Consider the following 6224-nt stretch of genomic DNA (forward strand, 5'->3'; position numbering starts at 1 on the left):
TGCCATTTCCTTCTCCAATGCATGAAAGTGAAAAGTGAAAGTGGAGTTGCACAGTCGTGTCCGACTCTTCGCGACCCCATGGACTATAGCCTATAAGGCTCCTCCATCCATGGGATTTTCCAGGCAAGAGTACTGGAGTGGGGTGCCATTGCTTTCTCTGTGTCTAGAACTAACACCCCCCAAAAGATATCCTTTTCATCATAGGGGATTGGAATGTAAAAGCAGAAGTCGAGAGATACCCGGAGTAACAATCAAGTTTGGCCTTGGCATACAAAATGAAGCAGGGCAAAGACTAAGAGAGTTTCATCAAGAGAACACACTGGTCATAGCAAACATCCTTTTCCATCAACACAAGAGGTGACTCTACACATGGACATCACCAGATGACAATGCTGAAATCAGGTTGATTATATTTGTAGTTGAAAATGGTTGCAGTCAGCAAAACAAGACCTGGAGTTGACTGTGGCTCATACCATCAGCTTCTTATTGTGAAATACAGGCTTAAATTGAAGAAAGTAGGGAAAACCACTAGGACATTCACATATGGCTTAAATCAATTCCCTTATGATTATAGAGTGGAAGTGATAAATAGATTCAAAGGATTGGATCTAGTAGACAAAGTGTCTGAAGAACTATGAATGGAGGTTCAGAACACTATACAGGAGTCAGTGACCAAAACTATATCAAAGAAAAATAAATGCAGGAAGGCAAAATGGTTGTCTGAGGAGGCTTCACAAATAGCAGAGGAAACGAGAGAAGCAAAAAGCAGGGAAAGATATACCCAACTGAACGCAGAGTTCCAGAGAATGGTAAGAAGAGATAAGAAGGCCTTCTTCAATGAATAATGCAAAGACAGAGGAAAAGAAAATAATGGAAAAGCCTAGAGACTTTTTCAAGAAAATTGGAGATATCAAGGGAACATTTTATGCAAAGATGGGTGCAATAAAGGACATAAATGGTAAGGACCTAACAGAAGTAGAAGAGATTAATAAGAGGTGGTAAGAATACTCAGAATAAGTGAACAGAAAGGTTTTAATGACCAGGATAACCACAGTGATGTGGTCATTCACCAAGAGGCAGACATCTTGGAGTGTGAAGTCAAGTGGGCCTCAGGAAGCATTACTGCAAACAGATTTAGTGGAGGTGATGGAACTGCAGCTGAGCTATTTCAAATCCTAAAAGATGTTGCTGTTAAAGTGTTGCATTCAATAAGGCAGCAAATTTGGAAAACTCAGCAATGGCCACAGGACTGGAAAAGGTCAATTATCATTTTAATCCCAAAGAAGGACAGTGCCAATGAATGTTCAAACTACCAGACAATTGCATTCATTTCTCATGCTGTTAAGGTTATGCTCAAAATCCTTCAAGTTAAGTTTCAGCAGTATGTGAACTGAAAAATTTTAGATATACAAGCTGGGTTTAGAAAAGGCAGAGGAACCAGAGATCAAATTGCCAACATTCACTGGATCATAGGGAAAGCAAGGGAATTCCAGGTAAACATCCACCTCTGCTTCATAGACTATGCAAGAGCCTCTGTGTGAATCACAACAAACTGGAAAATTCTTAAAGGGATGGAAATACCAGACCACTTTACCTGTCTTCTGAGAAAACTGCATGCAGGTCAAGAGGCAACAACTAGAACTAGACATGGAACAACTGAATGATTTAAAATTGGGAAAGGAGTATGTCAAGGCTATATATTGTCACCCTGCTGATTTAACATTTATGCAGAGTACATCATGTAAAATGCTGGGCAGGTTGAATCACAAGCTGGAATCAAGATTGCCAGGATAAATATCAACAGCTTCAGATATGCAAATAATGCCACTCTGATGGCAGAACATGAAGAGGAACTAAAGAGACTCTTGATAAGGGTGGAAGAGGAGAGTGAAATGCTGGCCTAAAACTCAACCTTCAAAAAACTAGGATCATGGCATCTGGTCCCATCACTTCATGGTGAATAGAAGGGGGAAAGTGGAAGCAGTGACAGATTTGGTGGGGGGGGCGTCTAAAATCACTGCAGATGGAGACTGCAGCCATGAAATTAAAAGATGCCTGCTTCTTGGAAGGAAAGATATAACAAACCTAGACAGCATATTAAAAAACAGAGATATCTCTTTGCCACAAAGTTCCATCTAGTCAAAGCTATGGTTTTTCCAGTAATCATGTATGGATGTGAGAGTTGGACCATAAAGAAGGATGAGCATCACAGAACTGATGCTTTTTAAATGCGGTGTTGGAGAAGTCTCTTGAGAGTCTGTTGGACTGCAAAGAGATCAAACCAGTGACTCTTAAAGGAAATCAATCCTGAATATTCATTGCACGAACTGATGTTGAAGCCGAAGCTCCAATACTTTGGCCACCTGATGTGATGAGCTGTCTCACTGGAAAAAACCTTGATGCTGAGAAAGATTGAAGGCAAAAGTAGAAGGGGGCATCTGAGGATGAGATGTTTAGATTGTATCACCTACACAATGAACATGAATTAGAAGAAACTTTGGGAGACAATGAAGAACAGAGAAGCCAGGTGTGCCGTAGTTCGTGGAGTTACAAAGAGCCAGACACAACTTAGCAACTTAACAACAACAGTGTGATTGTGTTATAGAAGGCCATAATAATGAGAAAATCATAGTAATTATAATCATAATAATTTATTACATATTAGGCACCTATTATATATTCTTCAAAACAAGAATCATAAAACTCTACAAGAACTGCACCGTAACTGATGAATTTCTATGAGTGTTACATGAATGGTGCTTGTGCTCATTGGGCATTGGCTGTAATTAAAGTGCCTTCCAAAGTATTTTGTGGTCCACTTACTAGCACTCTTGAACCATGCTTGAATTGTTTTAGAGGTGATGATGATGGCATTGCTATTGGTGTTGCTGGAAACCCTGTTGAGAATTTCCAGTGCGCTTTCTGCACAGGGAGGATATCACAGTTGAAATGAGTATTTAAGGGACTCTAGTCATTTCCATCAGAATAAATGTTGTCAGTAGATGGAACAAAACCCTGCCAAATCCAGACCCACACGCCCCTGGGTCTTACCATGTCTGTGCCTGCAAGGCTGATTTCCAGCTTCAGAGTCTGTGTCTCTGGCCATCATAACCTGCATTGCCTGTAGAAGCACCAGGAAAGGAAAGTCCCCAGGAGCAGCCCTTAAGCAGTAACTGATAGCAGTTGGTATAAATGGCCCCAGCTGCGTCATCTCTTTGGTGGAATGGCTCTGAGCCCTGTATGATGCGTGGGTTCCTGGAGAGCCTTCCCATGACTAAACCGCAACTGATGTCATTGGGAACTTGCTCTATAATATGTATTTACTTGGTTTTCTTGGCCTTCTCCTCCCTCACGTCACAATTCAGTATTTCCAGGGACCACATCCCAAATAAACGACTTGCACTTGAATCCTTGTCTCTGGATCCACCTTGCTCCTTGGTAAGGCAGTCAATTTCCCAAAATATTTATTGAGAACTAAGAATAGACGGTGTTCCTCTTTAATCTACCAATAATACCTGTGCTATTTTTAAGCTTGAAATGTATTTTTTTTCTTTCTCTAAGATAATGAAATGGAAGACGTCTTTCAATATCTAACTGGTTTTCTTATGTCAGATCTGTACAACTCTGGGATAACAATGAAAGGAAGGAAATTAAGGAGACTGGAATGAGTGCTGATAAGGCACTTACAAAGCATCCAAAAGCAGCCAACCTTCTTGCTGTTAGCCAGCGTTTTGCCGTTCTTAATAGGGTAGCGGTCTTTGCTAACTCTTATTTCAGCTCACCTTTCTGACAGCCATTGATGACAGGCTGTTTGCTGAAGCAGAGGAACGTGGAACCAGGACCACAGTTTACACTCCACTCTCTAGCCCTGAGAATGTGTTCACCTTAGTTCTACTCTCTGAAACCATTTCTTAGACCTTAAATGGGAATGTTGGTGCCTTCTACCAGTCAAAGGTGTTCTATTTAAAAGAAATTATATCAGTAAAAATATATGACTTAGGGGGAACAAAGTATAACTACAACCAAAATAGTAATACACTCTTACAAATAAAGAATCTGCCTGCAATGCAGAAGCTGTAGGAGACTTGAGTTCAATTCCTGGGTTAGGAAGATTCCCTGGAGAAGGAAATGGGAACAGGAAAGTCCCATGGACAGAGGAGCCTGGTGGGATACAGTCCATAGGGTCACAAAGAGTCAGACACAGCTGAGTGACTGAACAGCAGCATACAAATAAACCAAAAGACCAAAAAAAAAAAAGAAACTTAATTTTTTAAAAAGAAAAAAGAAATAGATAGCCTACACTAAGTGCATAGATTACCCTGGCACCGGGAACACCAATTCATTATCATTGCTCCAGCAGCATTTTGAATATTTCCACTGCACCTTTATTTCACATGATTTTAAAGAAACCTTGGTTTGGGGAATTCCACATGCATTGATGTGCTGATTCTGACACTAATGTAAGATGAGTCAAAAGAGTCAGAAAATTGTAAACTGTATCAATAGGCAAGGCACTTGAGTGAATGTGAAAATGTGAAATATAAAAATGTATGGACACTAACTTAATTTCCAGCATTCTCACTCCTGGCATCTCCTCATCCTAGAGAAGGTTCACATGCCAAGAGCAAGACAGCAGTTTCATGGGGGCACTCAGTTCCAACCACAATCTGCTTGAGGCTCCAACTTGACTCACCCAATTCATCAATTACTGGAGAAACAAAACAAACAAGAGGAAAAATAGAGAGAGAACCAAAAATTAGAAAGAGTTTTATAGAATATCAAGCAAGTAGTCATTTCTAAATATGAAATAAATTATGTGTACCTTTAGATATCTACACTGAAGACATTTTAATTACTGCTTTTGCTTTGATCTACCATATTTTATTTGTGCTTACAAGCCAAATCAGAATGGGGGGGGGTAGAAGATTCAGAGGTATCATTGCTTATACAACATGAATAATAATATTCATGAACAGGGAACAGTAAAAGTAATTATTGAGCATTGACATGAAAAGTTACTATAATCACTTAATGCAAGTCATGGCATTCCATAAGATCTTCCTATCTGAGTCCATTTTTTAAAATACGTACTTATCTTGTATTAATATTTAATTCCAGGCCTGTTTGGAACTAAGGGAATTTTACTCAAAGTTCAACACCTCTGAGGAAAAAGGTACATCCTTGATTTAGAAACTAAGAAAGCAGGTATACAGTTCTGAAGTATTTTCACCTACATTCAAACACCAAGTTGTATTACATCCATTTATTCACTTAACATTCATAAAATATGAACTCCTTTTCACTAGGCATGTTTATATTTGGGGGATGTATCCTACCATCCGTGTCATGACACAAATTTTTTTAAATGCAGTAAAAGTGATAAATTCAAGTATAAAGAAGTGGCCAGAAGTAAAGAAGGGATCAATTCTTCCTGAGTAAAGGGTAGACTTCACAGAAGAGGTCATGACTTGTGCTGTGGCTGGAGGCAAGAGGAGACATTCATGAGACATAGGAGAGCCCTCAGGGCATTCCAGCCAGAGGAAAAAGCACAAGCAGAGGGTTTTATCAGACAATGGCAAGGAAACGGAGATATTAGGGAGAGGGAGTAAAGGGTCGAATGACTACATTCTGTCTGCATCTGAGAAGGGCTTCTTCAAGACCGAGAGGATAGTAAAATATATATATATAAAAAGAATGTTGTGTCTGATATGTGGTATGTTGCAGGCATGAAGGATGGAGACTGGAAAGCACACCGGCCACATACATTCCATCCTCCACAGACACATGAGGGGCACTCATAAATACGTCTCTGGCTGTTTAAAAGCGAAGCTTGAGGGTGGCAGGAGGGAGAAGAAGACCCACAGAAGAAGAGAAACAAGGAATAGAGTTCTCATCATGTCTGTCCCAGTCTAGCAGACCTTTGTCTCAGAGGCCCTTTCTTCATCTCATTATCCGCGACTCTTCTGCAACTTCACACCTCCATTCCTAATCCAGAAACACAGTTTGAAAAAGCTTTGATCTGCACAAAAGTATCCATCTATAGGAAAGATGAGGGCTTTTTAAACGCTGAAATCCAGTTAGAGATATAAAGATGACAATGTTATTCTCATGAGACGCTGGGTGTATTAGGGGGTGTGTGTGTTTAGTTACTCAAAGCGCAATACTTCAGTAAATGGGCTTTTGCCACTATTCATATGCCCATTGCCTTTACTGTGATTGGACCT

The sequence above is a fragment of the Giraffa tippelskirchi genome, chromosome 7 (assembly GCF_054371585.1).
Source record: "Giraffa tippelskirchi isolate mGirTip1 chromosome 7, T2T-mGirTip1v1.2.pri, whole genome shotgun sequence".
Taxonomy (NCBI): domain Eukaryota; kingdom Metazoa; phylum Chordata; class Mammalia; order Artiodactyla; family Giraffidae; genus Giraffa; species Giraffa tippelskirchi.